The sequence below is a fragment of the Callospermophilus lateralis genome, chromosome 4 (assembly GCF_048772815.1).
Source record: "Callospermophilus lateralis isolate mCalLat2 chromosome 4, mCalLat2.hap1, whole genome shotgun sequence".
Lineage (NCBI taxonomy): Eukaryota > Metazoa > Chordata > Mammalia > Rodentia > Sciuridae > Callospermophilus > Callospermophilus lateralis.
In genome coordinates this window covers 30,471,271-30,492,098 of record NC_135308.1, presented here as the reverse complement: position 1 = coordinate 30,492,098, position 20,828 = coordinate 30,471,271, and positions in this window count along the sequence as shown.

Here is a 20,828-nt window from a genome sequence, read left to right as displayed (position 1 = left end):
AGATATTACAACATTCAGGTGTGCTTTGTCCAATACACATAATATGATATTATATATAGTTTATTATGCGCTTTATTCAGTCTTTATTTATTTATTTATTTTGCAGTATTAAGGATGGAACCCAGGGCCTTGCACGTGCTAGGCAAGCACACTACCACTGAGTTAAATACCAGACTTATTATATAATTTATTTTAAACATTATATGTTTATTAATGTAGTGCTAATAAATTCTGAAGATATAATTGAAATACTCATATATTAGGGCTGGGGCTGGGGCTCAGCAGTAGAGCACTCACTCACCTATCATTAGTGGGGGTGCACGTGTGGAGGTGTTTGATCCTCAGCACCACATGAAAATAAATAAAATAAAGGTATTGTGTCCAACTACAACTAAAAAAAATTTTTTTAAATACTCATATAATTTTAGATCGGGATAATACCTTTACCTGTTTGAATGTTAATGAACTTTTTGTTGTAAGCTGCTGATGTGGCTCTGTGGTAGAGTGCTTGGCTAGCAAGGACAATGATCTGGGTTCAGTACCTGGAACGTTGAAGAACAAAAGAATGAGCTTACTATTAACTAGAGAACTCTGAGCCTGTTTTAACATGAGACTAACAATCATCCCTCTCCCATCCTTTCTTGGTGTATAGTATTATGTCTAGCACTAATTTGACAGCTGCTTTAGAAGCTTAACAAAATATAGTGTTAAACTTATTTCATAGATGAGTAAAACTAAGTGGCAGAATTTTCATTGTCCAAGGTCATTTAACATCTCCTGCCTAATTTAGTGATGTGATATTTCTTCAGTATGTGGCTTTTCATCTTAATTATATTTCTTGAAGTCTAGGAACTGTACTTTTTCACTTCATAATTTTAAATCTTACAGTAATTGCCAAATTCATATTTTCCAAAAAGATGAACAAATGGAAAAATATCTAACTTCAGTAAAATTTGATCAATTATTAGATACAAGTGATCAATGGTCCTTTTCAAAACCACAAAACCATAATGATAAATTGTAGAATTTGACAGATGTTTAAGTTTACGTTCTGTACAACCAAGTGGAAGGATAATATGAAACTAAGTTTTCAAAGCCTGTTTAACATTATTTTTATGTGTAAATATATAAGCGCATTTACAGCAATGCTTTAAGTCCCTGGGACCTCAAGCCATCTATTGCATTAATCAACAGTGTGCCTAATTCTCAGTATTTGCACATACAGTGGTTATACAAGTTCAATTATTTGTAGCAGGTAAAACAACATTTAATATGCTTGGTAACATCAGTATTAATAATAGATACGTTCTTTTAATCTGTTTAGAGGTTATGCTCAGTTTTTGTAATGACCCTTTAACCACATTGTACTGCTATTTATGTTTGGATTATAGGCAAATAATGGATGAAAGCATATACTTAATTTTTATGTGGATATAGAATTTAAAGAAGGACAATGTTAACCCTTGTTAACAAAAGTCTCAGAACTGTAATGAGTTATGTGTCTGCAATGTTAGTAAAGGAAAAAATATGTAGAACCATAGTTACGGTTTTGTTTAATATCTTTCTAATTCAATGTTTTGTGAATTTTTATGACTTTTATGTCTTCAATGGAACAAGTAAAACTTCCAGGACCATTTGATTTATCAGAAATTAAAAACACCAGGGTATTCTGCTTCCAGTATGGCAGGATATGTCCACTATGGTCTAACTTTCTACTTAATAGCTGCCATTCATTCATCATATCAAAATCTCTGGGTGAAGTGCAAAAAGCAATTATTCAAAGAGACTGGGGGGGGGAGGCAAGTAGATCCTGGAAAGTGACCTATGAAAGCCTGAGTTTGCTTTCTTTTTTATGACATTTTTCTTATGGACTTGCCCCAAACACATATTATGGGAGAAGAATGACACAATGGAATAAAAAAGTGGAGGCTAAAATTCCAATAAAAACCAGTGGAACTGTGTAAATCAGAGTGACTGAAAAATACACAAATTTCTGAAAGTAAGACATAAGTATTTCCCCAAACCTCCTTATATTAAAGAAAACATTTGGCATTTGGTTATTTTGGATTGGCTATCTTCACTTAGCATTATCTTCTCTAACTCCATCCATTTACCTGCAAATGCCATGATTTTATTCTCTGTGATTGCTGAGTAATATTCCATTGTGTATATATGTCACATTTTTTATTTATTGAAGGGCATATAGATGGTTCCACAGTTTAACTATGGTGAATTGTGCTACTATAAACATTGATATGGCTGTGTCCCTGTGTTAGGCTGATTTTAAGTCCTTTGGGTATAGACCAAGGAGAGGGATAGCTCAGTCAAATGGTGGTTCCATTCCCAATTTTCCAAGGAATCTCTATACTGCTTTCCATATTGGCTGCACCAATTTGCAGTCTCACCAGCAGTGTATGAGTATACCTTTTTTCCTCACATCCTCACCAATATTATTATTGTTTGTATTCTTAATAGCTGCCATTCTGATGGGAGATGAAATCTTAGAGTGGTTTTGATTTGAATTTCTCTAATTGCTAGCGATGATGAACATTTTTTCATATATTTGTTGATTGGTTGTATATCATTTTCTGAGAAGTATCTGTTCAGGTCCTTGGCCCATTTATTGATTGAGTAGTTGTTGTTTTTGTTGTTGTTGTTGTTGTTGTTGTTGTTGTTGTTGTTATTATTATTATTATTATTATTATTATTATTATTTTAGTGTTTAACTTTTTGATTTCTTTCTATACCCTAGAGATTAATGCTCTTTATGATGTGAGAGGGGTAATTATTTGCTTCCAAGATGTAGGCTCTCTTTTCACCTCACAGATTATTTCTTTTGCTGAGAAGAAACTTTTTAGTTTGAGTCCATCCCATTTATTGATTCTTTTTTAATTCATGGGCCAAAGGAGTCTTATTAAGGAAGTTGGAGCCTAATCCCACATGATGGAGATTAGGGCCTGCTTTTTCTTCTATTATATGCAGGGTCTCTGGTTGTATTCCTAAGTCCTTGATCCATTTTGAGTTAAGTTTTGTGCATGGTGAGAGACAGGCGTTTAATTTCATTTTGTTGCATATGATTTCCAGTTTTCCCAGCACCATTTGTTGAAGAGTCTATCTTATCTGCAATGCTTGTTTTTGGCACCTTTGTCTAATATAAGATAATTGTAATTTTGTTAGTCTCTTTGTCCTCTATTCTGTACCTTTGGTCTACCAATCTGTCTTGGTGCCAATACCATGCTGTTTTTGTTACTATTGCTCTATAGTATAATTTAAGGTCTGATATAGTGATGCTACCTGTTTCATTCTTCCTGCTTAGGATTGCTTTAGCTACTCTGGCTCTCTTGTTTTTCCAGATGAATTTCATGATTGCTTTTTCTATTTGTATGAGGAGTGTCATTGGGACTTTGATCAGAATTGCATTAAATCCATATAGTGCTTTTGAAAGTATGATCATTTTGATAATATTAATTCTGCCTATCCAAGAGCAAGGTAGATCTTTTCATCTTTTAAGGTCTTCTTTGACTTCTTTCTTTAGGGTTCTGTAATTTTCATTATATAGGTCTTTCACCTATATAATATCTATCTTTAGTTGATTCCCAAGTATTTTATTTTATTTTATTTTGTTTGAGGCTATTTTAAATGGGGTACTTTTCCTCATTTCCATTTCTGAGAATTTGTCACTGATATACAGAAATGCCTTTATGATGTTGAGATATGTTCCTGTTATCCCTAGTTTTTCTAGTGTTTTGAACATAAAGTGGTGCTGTATTTTGTGAATTTTTTTTTTGCATCTATTGAGATGATCATATGTGGAAGATTTTCTCTGATATAAGGGGGCTGATTCATAGTGGGATAGGGAAATGGAGCACTGGAGGAATAGACGAACTCTAGATTGGGCAGAGGGGTTAGAGGGAAAGGAAGGGGACATGGGGTTAGAAAGGATGGTGGAATGTGATAGTCATTATTATCCAAATTCCATGTATGAAGACATAGATTGGTGTGAATATATTTTGTATACAACCAGAGATACGAAAAATTGTGCTCTATATGTGTAATAATAATTACAATGCATTCTACTGTTATATATAAAGAAAAAACCAAAAAAATTAAAAAGTATTTAATCGTTTAGAAAAAAAACAAATACAAATTAATGGGTAAGCAAAAGGAAGTCTATTAGAGTAAAGGAACGAGAAGGGGAGAGGAGAGAGAGGTTAGAAGGCAAAGCAGTAAGGGGAAAAAGGGAGAAGGGAATCAGAAGCTAAAATCTATTTCCATGCATATATAAGTTTGTCAGGTTGAACCCAACTACTATGTATAACTATGAATCTCTAATACCAAAAAAAACCCATTTCTTCTTAAGTAAATATCAGAAACAGTGCCTAACAATAAAAATTATTGGTCTAAAAAAAGAATTTGCCTAAACCAGAGTAAAATAATAAATTACCACAGGGGAAAAAAATCAAATGACCATGTACTTCCTATCAGAAAATGGATGCTCATAAGAAATGGCACAACATTTTTAAAGTTCAAAACAAAATAAATGTCAAATCTCCCTCCTCTATCTAGTAATAAAACCCATCAGGAATGAAGGGGGATCAAGATATTATAATATGAGGGAAATATAGGAGAATATGTATCCAACAGAATGTGTATTTAAAAGGCTGGTAGAAATTTTCTAAAAAGAAAGGAAATGATGGAAGAAGAAATCTTGGAATATAAGGAAGAAAAAAATAAACAATGTATGCACAAATAAAATATTCTTTCCTTCTCTTGAGTTTTCTAAATTATATTCTATGGTGAAACAGATTTTCAGTACTGATTTGGTTCAAAATGTATGTTGCAAAAATCTTTTAAAGCAAATATATTATAAAAGGGTAAGGTAAACAAATATGAAGAAAGGTAAAGTTTCTACATATCACTGAAATTGGTAAAAATAATACCAGTAGACTGTGATGTTATGTATATAAATGTAATACTTAAAGCAACTATTAAGTTTATATGAAGAAATGCAATCTAAACTACTAAATAAGTTAAAATTCTAAAAATGTTCAAGTAACCCATGGACAGATAGAAAAAAAGAAACAAAAAGAAAAGAAAAGGAAAAATTAAATAAATTGCAGGATTTTACCTTAAACATCTACATTTGCATTAAATGCAAATGGGCATATGCTAGTTAAAAGAAAGTGATTGGCAAAGTAGATTGAAAAACAAAATTAACAAGTATTTTTCACAAGCAAGTTAAAAATAAAGGTTAGAAAATTATATATCAGAGAACAATGAATCAAAAGAACGCATGAGTGGCTATATTAATGTCAGTCGAAGTTGGCTTCAGAGCAAAGAATATTACCAGTGATAGAAATTGACCTTATATAATAAGGTATTCAGAAATCACAGAAGTTCTAAGTGTGTATGCATCAAATAAGAGAGGAGTAAAATATACAAAGCAAGAACTGATAGAACTGAAAGAAAAAACAGACAAATACACAATTAAAGTTGGAGACTTCCCAATCAATTAAGCAATTGGACAGAAAATAAACAAATAGAAGAGTTCAACCAACCCTCAACCATCAGCATCTAATTGATATTTTTAGAATGCTTCATTCAAAAGTAGCCCCATAATTTTCAAGTTTCCATGGAAGATATATCAGAAAGACCATATTCAAGGCCATAAAATAAACTTATTAATTTAAAATAACTAAAGTCCTGCAGAATCTATTCTCTGGTCACAATGGAATCAAAGTAAAATTTAACAACTAAATTAATGGAAAAAAAAATCACATCCTGATATTTGTAAAACAAAAGCAAAAACAAAAACAAAACGATTTAGTTGTAAATAAACTGTATCTCAAAAAGGAAATGTCAAAATAAATAAACAAAAGTATATTTAATTTAATGAAAATAAAAATACAAAATATGAAAATATGTGGGTGGTGCATAGTTTGAAATAAATTTTAAAAAAGGAAGAGAAAATACAGATTATAACACATCAGGAATGAAACAGGACATTACTACAGACCCTGGGGATATCCAAACTCTAATAGAGGAATATAAGGATATTATTATAATTCTATGCATATAATTTTTTACATTTTAGATGGTGTGGACACAAACTATAGCTACCCATCTAAAGGAAAACAGATAGTATGAATAGCCATGATACTATTAAGGAAAACAAATTCATAATTTAAGTATTCCTAAAGATAAAATTTCCAGTACCACATGATTTTGCTCAATAACTGATAATTACTAACACGTGGAAAGACAAAATAAATAAACATTTCTTTGCCCTTTCTAAATAAAATTTTGACAAAATATATTCAGGATCTTTGAGTTAAAAACAAGAACTTATTGATAATAAAAGAAATTTTAAGAGAACAAAAAAAAAAAAAACAGAGAAATGCATATAATGTTCCAGGTTTGGATCACTATCAATGGCATATACTTATCCAGATATCAATGTCAACCATTATGTTTTGATTTGACAAGGTTTTGTTTTGTTTTGTTTTCTAGAAATCTCCAAGATAATTTTAAAAATTCACATAGGAAGAAAATGGAATTGTCAAAATAATCAGGATAAACAATATAATTGCAGTACTCAGCTACATAATTGCAAGAATTATATTAAAGTAACACTAATCAAGATATTTAGGTATTGAAGGAAAAGTGAATACATATATATTAGTAGAACTGGATAGAGAATGCAGAAATGGTAGGTCTATATAAATAACATCAATAAACTTTTTAGCAAGACATTAAGGATTTTCAAGGATCAAATGATCGGCTTTTTACCAACTTTTGCTGGAACTATTGACCTTTCTATGCAAAAAAATAACTCGATTATGATTTGGATTTGATGTGTCCTTCAAAAGTCCCTCTGTTAATGCAGCACAATTCCAAGGTAAATTGATTACATGATGAGAGCTGTAACCTAAAAAGTGCCTCCTAGTTTGAATGGACTAACTGGGTGGTAACCACAGCCAGGTAAGATGAATTTGGAAGAGATTGATCAATAGGCATGTGCTTTGGAAGAATGTATTTTCCCCTTGGCTCTGCTCCCTCTCCCTCTCTGCTTCCTGGATATCATGAGATAAGCAGCTTTCTACCACCATGCCTTTCTGTCATGATGCTCCACTTCACCTTAGGCCCAGAGCAATGAAGTCAGCTGTCTATGGACTGAAACCTCTCAATATGTGAGCCGAAATAAATTTTTTCTCTTCTAAGTTGTTCTTATCAGGTACTTTGGTCACAGTGTAAAAAAGCTGACTAACAAAGAAACTGGTCCCAGAGAAGTGGGGTCATTGATGTGATTAACTTGTGATTTAGAAGCCTTTAGGCGTGATTTGTGGGAAACCTTAGAATGTTTGAAGCAGACCTTAAAGGGCAATTCTGGTGGGAGCTCAGAGGACCAGAATGGGGATTGGAATTCAGAAAGTAAAGACTATGCTCATGAGGTTTCAAAGAAGAGTGAGGACTCTATTGGGAACTGGAAAAGACACCACACAAGTTATATCTTGCCCCCCAAATAAAAAACAAATGTGTTTGTTTCTGAGACTTTCTGTGACACTGATTTTATTAAAGATAATGGACTAGTTAACTTGCTGGAGAAAATTTCAATGCAGTACAGCATTCAGGAGGTGGCATGAATATCACTATCAGTTTTTATGCAGGTGTACTATGAGAATCAGGAACAGAAGGATTTTAAGAACTCACAATTTTATCAGAAAAGTGTGGATAAAAGTCGGGTCAAGAAGAGTCTGGTTGTTGAAGACATTACCACCACTAAAGAGAAGTTAAATACATTGTACAGAGACAGTAAGAAAGATGGCTTGAGGATACCTCAGGAATCAGCAAGACCATAACAATTGCATACTCAAAGATACAGAAGTAAAAACTCATTTAAGAAACCTTGGGGGATAACCTGTTCACAAAGGATTGTCTAGAAAGTTATTTGCCCAAGCTGGTGGCAAACTTTGGCATGATTTACATGGTATTGGATCTGAAGAAATGAAGGATGATGAAGTTAGGGAGTCATTAATACTTCCATTAAGATTTCAAAAGAGGGCTGGGGTTGTGACTCAGCAGTAGAACACTTGCCTAGCATGTTCAATCCTCAGCACCACATAAGAATAAGTAAAGATATTGTGTTCAACTATAACTAAAAAAAATAAATATTTAAAAAAATATTTCAAATGAGGGACTGGTAGGTGAGGCCAAGTATAGTAGCATCAAAATCCTTGTGGGTTGCCCCTGAGTGCATGATGCATAAGACTGGGAAGGTGAAGCTGAAGCTGAAATGGAGATTAAGAGATGCCAATAATGTGGACTGTCTGCTGAGAAAAACTGCTGACTGCAGATATATCCTGGTGAAAAGAGAGGTCATAAGGGGTTGCTCAAGCCCTTTGGAAATCAAATCTCATGCTACATGCCCAGATACTGGACATGAAGCTGCTTGACTACATCCTGGTAGTCTACTCAGCTATTGATGGATTAATCCTTCAAGTGCATTAATACACTGAAAGGGTCAGAGGCTTCATGATCCAATCATTGCCTAAAAACTCTGTCTCTGAACCACACTACATTAGGACCTTGCTTTCAATACATGAGCTTTGGGGGGAAATTTCAAATCCAACTCATAATACAACCTTATAGGAAATAGGCAAAAATATTTAATACCAAAATTGATATGCAGATACAAAACAAGCACATGAAAAACGTTCAACACTATGAGTCATCAGAAAAATGCAAGGTGGGAATGGGGGTATTGCTCTATGCTAGAGTGCTTACCTTTCATGTGCAAGGACCTGGGTTTGAACCCAGCACTGCAAAAAGAGAAATAATGAAAGATGGAATTAAGGACAGATAAGAGAGAAAAATGCAAGCTAAAAACATGAAAGGCCACTGCACATCTAGTAAAATAACTAAAATATTAGATGATTATGACAGATTATGAATAGATATATATATATATGAATAGGTAATATCAACTCTCCCCAAGGATGTGGAATATCTGTAGGACTCATATATTGCAGGGGGTAATTAAATTTGATACAGTATCTTTGGGAAACAGTCTGGTATTTTCTTATAGGACATAAATTTAGTCTAACGTTCAACATTCCCATTCTTAAATATTTATGTAAAAATATGTGTGACTTATGTTCACACAAAAAATGTAAATAGGAACTGTATCTGTTGTCTTGAGTAAACTTAACGAAATATTGTAGAATGAGTAGTTTAAACAAATTTATCTCCTTACAGTTTTGGAGGCTGGATGTCCCAGAACTATATGTTAGCAGTGTTGGTTTGAGTGAATCTTCACTTTCTGGTTAGAAAGGTACTCTCTCCCCATACCCTCAGATGGTCTTTTTTCTGTGTGTGGATGGTAAGGGAGAGAGAAAACTGCTGTCTTTTCTTCATCCTACAAGGATATCAATAAGACTTGGATCCAGTCCCACTCTATGATCTGATTTAAACTTACTTATGTCTTTAATAGATCATTTCCAGATGCAATTACCTTGGTGGTTAATTAGGGCTACAACATTTGTGTGGGAAGATAGTTAAGTCCTTGACAGGGCTGTTTCTAGAACTTTACGTGTGTGCTTTTTTACAAACAAGATTCTTACCTAAACATCCTTCCATTGATGAAAATACTATCTGTCATATATTTATACAAGGTAATACCACTCAGGAGTACTGTTATGGTTTGAACATGAGGTTTCTCATTGTGTGAGACAATGAAAGAGGGTTTAGAGGTGAAATGATTGAGTTATGAGAGCCTTAACCCAATCAGTGCATTAATTTCCTGATAGGGATTAACTGAGTGGTGACTGCAGTTAGTAGGGTATGGCTAGTTGAAGGCAGGTCATTGGGGTTGTGCCTTTGGGTTATATATTTTGTCCTTGTTAAGTGGCGCTCTTTCCCTCTGATTCCTAATCATCATCATGTCCTGAGCCACTACCAACTACTTCTGCCATGAAGTTCTGTTTCATCTCAGGCCCTGAGGAATGGGGTTTGTCGTCTATGGACTAAGACCTTTGAAATTGTGAACCTCCAAATAAACTGTTCCTCTTCTAATTGTTCTTTTCATGTCTTTTTTAAAAAAATTTTTATTGATTAAAAAAATGACAGCGGAATGCATTACAATTCTTATTATACATATATACTACAATTTTTCATATCTCTGCTTATATATAAAGTATATAATTGGGTGAAGACACCTAATTCAATTCTTCATACATGTACTTTGGATAATGATGTCTATCACATTCCAGCACCCTTGCTAATCCCCTGTCTCCTCCCTTTCCCTCCCACCCCTCTGCCCTATCTAGAATTCATCGATCACTCCCATGCTCCCCCTCCCTACCCCACTGTGAGTCAGCCTCCTTATATCAGAGAAAACCTTTGGCATTTGTTTTTTGGGGATTGGCTAACTTCACTTAGCATTATCTTCTCCAGCACCATCCATTTACCTGCAGATGCCATGATTTTATTCTCTTTGTCATGTCTTTTTGTCCCAGTGGAGAAAAAGCTAACTAAAACAACTATAAAGGAAGGACCTTATTGATATTGCAAAATGAAGGCATCTCAAATATTTTATGCCAAGTGAAAGGGAAAAAACTAAAAGAGCTATATATGGCATGGGACAAAAACTAAAACTGTAGTGATAGAAAGTTAAGTGAGAAATTACCAGGATGTAGTGTTTGAGAGAAAGTGGAAGTTCCTGTGTTGAGGAAACTCTTCTATATCTTGATATTCATAATGGTTTTATGGCTATATATATTTTTCAAATCCCAGTGTTCTATTCCTCAAATAGTAAATGCTTCTGTGTGACAAACTCCATAAACTAATATAAAATAAAACTTAAAAAAAAACCTGTGTCCTAAACACAAATACATACAATCAAAAGGAAAACTGTAAACCAAATAAGTATCCTTGCAGTTCAATCTATTTTTGACATTTTGTGTAAGAACAAAATATATTAACTTTTAATATATTATATTTGAGCAGGTACAGTAAAAAAGAAAATAGAAACCAAGTGACTGTTTTCAAACCATTAGGTCCTTGAAATAAAATATTAAATATAACAATTTTAAATATCTTATGCATTTGCCTGTTCTTATTTTCAGTTAAAAGAGAGAAAATTTAATACTGATAAATAATACTGAGTTATGTCAAAGGGTCCTGAAATAAAAATCACCAGAATGGAGAAAGAAAGTGAAAGCCTTTAGTCCCCATTAGCAAGAGCTTCAATCTGAAGATGAGTCTGTGCTGCCTTCTAGCAGATAGGAGAGATTTTATGTTATTGCACATGCTAATCGGAAGAAAAATTCAAAACAAAGAAAAGGGCAATGATGCAAAGGCAGTGGCATAAGAAAAAGTTTCAAAGATCAGTTTTCAGAGGGTAAGCGAGGCTGGGAAAATGCACTCTGGGGCTAAGGTTTACAAAGAAACTAGCAGGTTAAGAAAGTCAAGGAAATCACAGTTGATATTTTAGTTTCCCAAGAAAAATTAGACTGAGGCTTGCAATTCTCAGTATAGTGAAGATAAAGTAGATCTATCCCTTTATAGTTAACATGTGTAAAATGAATGTAAGTATGTAGCTGGTTTATGTATGGTATTTGAATACAGATTAGAACAATTAAAAGGTATTATTATGGGGCTAGGATTGTGGCTCAGTGGTAGAGCGCTTGCCTAGCCCATGTGCAGCACTGGGTTTGATTCTCAGCACCGCATATAAATAAATAAAATGGAAGTCCATTGACAACTAAAAAACAAACAAACAAAAAAGGAATTGTCATGATATCATCCCAGCTTTAATAGTTAGGAAAACAGCAAAAACCATTTAGGAAAAAAAAATATCACTATCATATATACTCTATATGATTTTACTGCTTCATGTTTAATTATAATGAATATACTTGTTTATTTTGTGAGTTTTTAATTTAATAATACAGTTACTCTCTATCTAGAGCTGTTATCTTTAAGATTAGACAATGGTTTTGTTTAGAACAGAACATAGTTAACTATGACCAGAGCCAAATCTCTTTACATCTTTTCATAAATAAGGTATTATGGAAGCAAAGCCACGTCTACTTATTTACATACTTTTTTACATATTATTATAGTTGCTGTTGTGATATAATGGCTGAGTTTAATTGTGAAAAAACTTTGAAATGCAAATAAATATATATTAAAATCAAAGGAAAAACTATCTTTTACTATGATAGCAAAAATTAAATACAACTTAAAATTTGTCACATTTGCCTAACAACAAGCAAAAAAGCTGAGCAAATTGAAACATCAACAACTATTTTTGGACCTTTCTACAAATGAGGTCACATGTTGAAGTCATGCCATTAAAATTGGAGGGGGAGATTAGAGGACATAGAGAATCAGAATTTACTATGATAGAAATTCAGGAACAGGAATTTCTATAGGCAATTCCCAGGGTAGGAAAACCTGAACTGTAATTGATGAATTGCTGGAAGCTTAGTGTGGACAAGTCTGAGAATTACAATTTCTGGGGGGATGCAGTCACTCAGTCATGGGTGCCCTGATACTTTTGTGTTTTACCAGCTCCTCTCAGTAAGTATGAGAGAAAAATCCTCTCATGTTTCCATCTGGCAGAGGGGGAAAGGAACCATTTGGAAATGTGCCGCAGCACATTTTGTTCTTTTTACATCGTCTGCCCTCAGAAGAAACTATTTCATCAGAGTCTAACCTGCTGGTGTTTTATCAGAGCCTACACTGATACTTCCTAGGGGCAAGAAAGGACCCCTTCTCAACCTCCTCTAATCATTCTCCCACGTAAGAGGAAGGGAATTGAGAAGCACTAGTGAAGTTCATAGTCTGGGGGCACAAGCTCATGAAAGGATTAAGACCTAATCATAAGACTGTAGAATACTTTCTGTTTTCCTAATCCTTATCACCATATCGCTAAAGACTATTTAACTCAATTCCTTTTACCTAGCATTACATGTCCAAATTTCAACAACAAAAATGTTATAATCTATAACAAAATGCAAAATCACAGTTGAAGAGGGTGAACAAGTATTAGAACCAGAGTCAGATATGGCAGGACTGACCTACCATTTTTAAAAGATTGGTGGTTATTATACTAGAGCTTTAATGAAAAAAAAAATCCATAGACAACACAAAGGAACAAATGGCAATGTAAGCAGATGCATAGAAATTCAAAAAAAGAATCAACAAAAAATTCTAGTATCAAAAATACTGTAACAGAAAGAAGAATGCGTTAATACATGGGGTACAACTCAGGAAAGAATCTCCAGACTTGGGTTTCCAAAACAGAAAAGCAAAGAGAAAAATGACTTGAAAATATAGTAAAGCATATTCAAGGGGCTGGGATTGTGGCTCAGTGGTAGAGCACTTGTCTAGCATGTGTGAGGCACTGGGTTCAGTTCTCAGCACCATAAATAAATAAATAAATAAATGTCCATTAACAACGAATGAAATAAAATAAAGAATATTCAAGCACCAAGACAACTAAAAAAGGTGCAACATGTGTATAATGGTAGCAACAGAAGGAGAATAAAGAGAAGGGAAAGAATATTTGCAGCAATCATTACTGAGAATTTCTCTAAAATTATCCTTAGACATAAGATTACAGATTCAGGAAATAAGAGAACACCATGCAGGATAAATGTTCCAATAATAATCTACACATAAGAATATCATATTCAAACTTTAATCAAAACACAAAGAAAAATTTTTAAAAGCCAGAGAGGAAAACATCTCACCCATAGAGGAAAAAAAAATAAGCCTAAATTACATCTTACTTTTCTTCAGAATCCATAAAAGCAAGAGTTGAGTGAAATCCTTAAATATTTGAGAGAAATAAACATCAACCTTGAATTGTGTGCCCTGAAAAATTAATCTTCCAAAGTGAAAGAGAAATGAAAAGTTTTTCAAGCAAAAATTGAGAGAATTTGTTGCCAGTAAACCTGCTCTGTAGGAAATATTAGAAGGATTTTTTTTTCAGAGGAAAAAAAATGATACAGGAAAGAAAGTTGGATCAGAATAAAGTATGAGCATCAGAGAATGAATACGTGAAGATAAAATAAATTTTTCAACCAAAGGTAATAAAGAGCCATTAAAAGGTTTTCAGCAGGGCTATGACAAGATCATATTTTCCTTTTTAGTGGATTACCTGAGGGCTCTGTAGAGCTGAGATTTGAGAATTGGGATTTAAGAAACTGTGTTAGAAAGCTGTTTCTCTTGTCCTGCTGAAAGATAATGAAGGGCAGAATTGAGACAATAGAAGAGGAATAAAGAATACAGATTGAGCTATTGATATATATATATATATAAAAGCTTCTGAGTTGATCCTAATGTGCATCAGTGCATCAGTGGTTGGAAATCACTGCAAAAGGTTGTTAGCACAGGTAAAAGTTCTTGTGTTGAAAGACCCAGATATATAAAAGCAAAGAAGAAATTTCAAAAGAATATACTAACATAACCAGCAAAAGGTATGAAACTGAGGCACATACCAAGTTGCATTAAATTGCAATGCTTGATCTTATCTGAGACTACTCCCCTCTCTTGACATTTAGAGAAAGGAAGAAGAAACAGAAGCAATATTACTATGAGTTTTGTGTTGTGGTGTAATTTTCCTTGAAGTAGAAGCAATAGGTGTGATAACTGTTATGCTTGATGATACCTTAAGACACTTACGGATCTCAATCCAGGGATTCTTTGAAAACATGTCGTGGTTTTTTCCTTTACATAAAATAAGCAAACTTTACCTGATCTTTTTTTTCCTCCTAAAATCTGCCAAGTATTTCTTCTCCTCTAATTGCCAAACTTCTCAAAAGAGGAGCCTACACTTGCTGCTTCCACTTCCTCATATCCAGGTACTTCTCAGCCACTCAAATAAGGTCTCAGCCCCCACCTTGAATATATGCTCTCTGCCCTCTTTTGCAGCAGCTTGATCCATGTTATAACTTCAGGTATCAATATCGGTTATTCCACATCCTGTATCTTAACTTTGACCTTGTTCCAGAGTTGAACTGACATACACTTTTCAACTGCCCACTGAACTTCTCTAAGTATCTTTAAATGTTTTACTCTCTAGCATTATTCAAATAACACGAGGAAACTGTTTACTAAATTATTTGAATTTTTGATGTTTAAAATTTCTTTCACTAAAAATACTTTCTGATCTATTTTATTATGGAATGCTCAAATCAAACTAATGCTGTTAGGATAAAATAGATGTGATTATTATGACATTCTGGGTGTTCCTGGGTATGAAAGATTATGCCATCTGTGAGAAATGCCAAATTTCTCCATATTCCTTTTATATTTGCTATTGGCTTGGGTTCAGAACAGAAGGTGAACAAAATTCATGTGTTTATTTAAAAACTATTTTTCTCTTTCTCTTCAATACAATGAAAACAACTGTATTCGGTTCTCCTTAACCTCAAATATGAAGCAGAATTTAGTTCCAGTCTGTTTGATGAATCTTTACAACTTTTGAGGGGGCAAGAACTAGAATTAAAATTTGCTAAGACACAAGTCCTCTTTTTTTTTTTTTTTTCCAACAGAGCCTATGTCCTCATTCTTAGCCAAAGACATGAATGTGGCATTTAAAGAATTGAATAACAAAGGGACAGTGAATGATGTGTTCAGAAATTAAGTGTAGCAGCTTCTACAAGCGTTAATGAGGCTATCACTGCACATTCCTCAGTGGTTTGCTGAAAATGCACTGCTCCGTGTCTGCAGCACTGTTCTTTTCATACGATGTAGAAGCAAATGAACAGTTGCTGCTCCATAAAGCTTATTATCTAAGGAGGGCAATCCCAGGTCTAGAGAACTCCACATTCAAGGTGATCTCTGAAAACTGTTGATATTCTTATGCAACATTTTTATGAATAATGGAGAAGTCTTCTATACCAATCAGTGGTTTTAAGTTGAAATTACTTTTTAAAACAGTTATACATTTATTCAAATAATTTTCTGGAATACAGCTTTTTGTCACATTATGCATCAACCCTAATATCAAAAATTTTGATATGTCTCAGCATTATTATTTTGAAACAGTGAACTTCAACTTGAGGAAGGCTAATAATACTTTTATACCATCTGTCATAGCAGGTTTGGTGACAGCTGAATTTTCTCTATAGTCTTAATTTACATTAATATTATTATATGGAGATATTTCAGAAACATTATTTTTTCAGAAAGTGATATTGTGTATGTAATATGTAGTTCCTAAACATGTAAATTTATCAATTTTTACTTGTAATTTGATTGATTTTATTCATTGAGAATATTTTTCAGTCCTAGATATTCAAAATCAATGCATCTATTTTTGAACTTATGTCCTACTTTGTAGCAAATGAAAACATAAGCCTGATGTATATTGGGTAGGGATAGTTGATATAAGTATCCCAGTTAGGGGAACACTACAATGATTATGAAATACAATGATTATGAAGCCGTTTCTGAAGGGAATAGTGGTGTGATAAATGAACACAGGGTAGGAGAAAGTGAGAGAAAGATATAGAAAAAATCCCATGCAGATAGAGGAAAGAGCAGGTACAAATCCCTGAGACAGGACTTCAAGGAAAGCCATCTAGACTAGATAAAATGGAGATAAATGGCAATTGATGGAAATGATCTTGGAAAGATATACAGGTAAATCAGGACTCGGTGCATTACAAGTCACTCTCAAATTTTAGTGATCTCAAAAAACAACCATTTCCTATTCTACATGACTTCATGAACCTTGGTCTATCAATCTCTCATAGGCTTTCTTACACATCTGCTCTGAAATGGTAAGTCAGCTGCATGCTAGATAGGTTAGGATGACCTCCATAAGATGGCTCACTTCTACTCCATACAGTTTCTCAATTAGCAGAAGCTAACTCAGGCTTGATTTCATGACTGAATTAAGGGTCCAGCAGAGACAGAATATGCAGGGCTGGTTGTGTTCTGGGTATGAAAGTGTCACAGCTCACTTCACTGAGTTCTTTTGCATCAAGTTAAGTCACTAGGCCAACCCAGGTTTGTGAGATGAGGAAACAGGTTCTGTTACATGTTTGGAGTATTTGCCCCCCAAAATGCCAAACACACACACACACGCACACACATACACACACACATAAACCTATGTGTGTACACATTGGTGCTATTTTTGCAATCAGCTTACCACAGCTAGAACCAATTCATTATGATCTCAAAGATCATGAGATGATTTTAAATTTTTAACTATATATCCATAAGAAAATTTTATGCTTTTGATAGCAAGGGAAATGATTTTATTTCTGATTTAGCAATATTGTTTTTATGTATTGAAAGAGAATTTATATGTGGAGTGGAATATTAATCAGGGAAAGAAATTAATCAAAATCTTAGAAAATAAGATGGGAGAATAAAGTGGTGGTAGCAGTAAAAATAATAAACTATTCCAATTTGTGTCATTGTTGAATGATTGTGAGGAAAACCTAGTCAAAATTTTATTCTGCTTTTTTTTTTTTTTTTTTGTGTGTGTGTGTGTGTGTGTGTGTGTGTGTGTGTGTGTGTGTGAGAGGGTGGGGGCGGGTGGGTGTAGTGTACCAGGGATTGAACTCAGGGGCACTCAACCATTGAGTCACATCCCCAGTACTACTTGTATTTTATTTAGAGACAGGGTCTCACCCAGTTGCTTAACACCTCAGTGTTGCTGCAGCTGGCTTTAAATCCCATGATCCTCCTGCCTCCAGAGCTGCTAGGATTACAGGTGAGTGCCACTGAGCATGGCTCCTGATTCTATGTTTTTAGATTAAAATACTTGTTTATTTATTTATATATTACTTTATGGGATATATGAAACACACACATCTTTTTATATATTATATAAAACATATATATATGTATATATGTATATATATATATATATATATATATATATATATATATATCAATGAGATTCATAATAAGTACACATCAATTTCATTTTGTTGCATATGGATTTCCAGTTTTCCCAGCACCATTTGTTGAAGGTGCTATCTTTTCTCCAGTGCTTGTTTTTGGCACCATTGTCTAAAACAAGATAATTGTAATTTGGGGGGTTAGTCTCTGTATTCTTTATTCTGTACCATTAGTCTACCAGTCTGTTTTGGTGCCAATACCATGCTGTTTTTGTTACTATTGCTCTGTAATATAGTTTAAGGTCTGGTATAGTGATGCCATCTCTTCACTCTTCCTGCTAAGGATTGCTTTAGCTATTCTGGGTCTCTTACTTTTCCAGATGAATTTTATGATTGCTTTTTCTGTTTCTATGAGGAATGTCATTGGGATTTGATTGGAATTGCATTAAATCTGTATAGTGCTTTTGGTAGTATGGTTATTTTGATAACATTAATTCTGTCTATCCAAGAGCAAGGTAGATCTTTCCATCTTCTAAGGTCTTCTTTGATTTCTCTCTTTGGGGTTCTGTAGTTTTCATTGTATAAATCTTTCACCTCTTTCATTAAGTTGATTCCAAAGTATCTTATTTTTTTTTTTTTAGGTTATTGTGAATGGGGTAGTTTTTTCTCATTTCCTTCTCAGAGGATTTGTCACTGATATACAGAAATGCCTTTGATTTATGGGTGTTGATTTTTATATCCTGCTACATTGATGAATTCATTTACTAGTGCTAGAAGTTTTCTGGTGGAACTTTAAGGGTCTTCTAAGTATAATATCATATCATCAGAAAATAGTGCCAATTTGAGGTCTTCTTTTCCTATACATATCCCTTTAATTTCTTTTGTCTATCTAATTGCTCTGGCTAGTGTTTCAAGACAAGTGTTGGCGAGGATGTGGGGGAAAAAGGTACACTCATACATTGCTGGTGGGACTGCTAATTGGTGCAGCCAATTTGGAAAGCCAGTAAGGAGATTCCTTGGAAATCTGGAAATGGAACCACCATTTGACCCACCTATTCCTCTTCTCAGACTATACCCAAAGGACCTAAAAAGAGTATCATAAAAAACATAAAAATGTGGCATAATGAACAGCCACATCAGTGTTTATAGCAGCACAATTCACAATAGCTAAACTGTGGAGCCAACCTAGGTGTCCTTCAGTGGATGAATGGATTAAAAAAAAATGTGACATTTATACACAATGGAATATTACTCAGCACTAAAAAAAGAACAAAATCATGCCATTTTCAGGTAAATGGATGGTGTTAGAGAAGATTATGCTAAGTGAAGTTAGCCAATCCCCCCCAAAAAAACCAAATGTTGAATGTTTTCTCTGATATAAGAGGGGTGACTCAAAGTGGGGCAGAGAGGGAGAGCATGGGAAGAAGATTATTTCTAGATAGGGAAGAGGGGTGGGAGGGAAAGGGAGAGGGAAAGGGAATAACAAGGATGGTGGAATGTGATGGTCATCATTTTATAAAATTCATGTATGAAGATTTGAATTTAGTGTCAACATACCTTATATACAAACAGAGATATGAAAAATTGTGATATATATGTGTATTAAGAATTGTAATGCAAAAAAAAGAGTACATATACAATGGCATAATTTGGTGTGAACATACTTTATATACAGAGTTATGAAAAATTTTGCTGTAAATGGGTAATAATGAGTGTAATGCATTCCACTATTGTCATGTATCAAAAAAAAAAAAGAAGAAGAAGAAGAAGTGGAGAAAGAGGGCATCCCTGTCTTGTTCCAGTTTTTAGAGGGAATGCCTTCAATTTTTCTCTAGTATAGAATGATGTTAGCCTGAGGCTTAGCATAGATAGCCTTTATGATGTTGAGATATGTTCCTGTTATCCCTAGTTTTTCTGGTGTTTTGAATATGAAGGGGTGCTGTATTTTGTCAAATGCTTTTTCTGCATCTATTGAGATGATCATATGGTTCTTATCTTTAACTTTATTGATGTGATGAATTATATTTATTGATTTCCGTATGTTGAACCAACCTTGCATCCCTGGGATGAATCCCACTTGATCATGGTGCACAATCTTTTTGTTATGTTTTTGTATTTGATTTGCAAGAATTTTATTGAGGATTTTTGCATCTATGTTCATCAGAGATATTGGTCTGAAGTTTTCTTTCTTTGATGTGTCTTTGCCTGGTTTTGTGATAAGGGTGATATTGGCCTCAAAATATGAGTTTGGAATTACTGCCTCTTTTTCTATTTCCTGAAATAAATTGAAGAATATTGGTATTAGTTATTTAAAGGCCTTGTTGAACTCCGCTGTGCGTTCATCTGTTCCTGAGCTTTTCTTGGTTGATAAGCTTCTGATGGCGTCTTCTATTTCCTCACTTGATATTGGTCTCTTTAAATTGTGTATATCTTCCTGACACAATCTGGGCAAATCAAGAAATTTGTTGATGCCTTCAATGTCTTCTGTTTTATTGGAGTATAAGATTTCAAAATAATTTCTAATTATCCTCTGTATTTCTGTAGTGTTTGTTGTGATATTACTTTTCTCATCACATATACTGGTAATTTGAGTTCTCTCTCTCCTTCTCTTCATTAGCATGGCTAAGGGCCTGCCAATTTTATTTACTTTTTTCAAATAACAAACTTGTTGTTTTGTCAAATTTTTCACTTGTTTCTTTTGTTTTGATTTCATTGATTTCACTCTAATTTTAATTATTTCTTGCCTTCTACTGCTTTTGCTGCTGATTTATTCTTTTTTCCTAGGGCTTTGAGATGTAGTGTGAGGTCATTTACTTGTTGACTTTTTCTTCTTTTAAGGAATGAACTCCAAACAATGAATTTTCCTCTTAGTACTGCTTTCATAGTGTCCTAGGGATTTCAATATGGTGTGTTTGTGTTCTCATTTACCTCTAAAAATTTTTTAATCTCCTCCTTTAT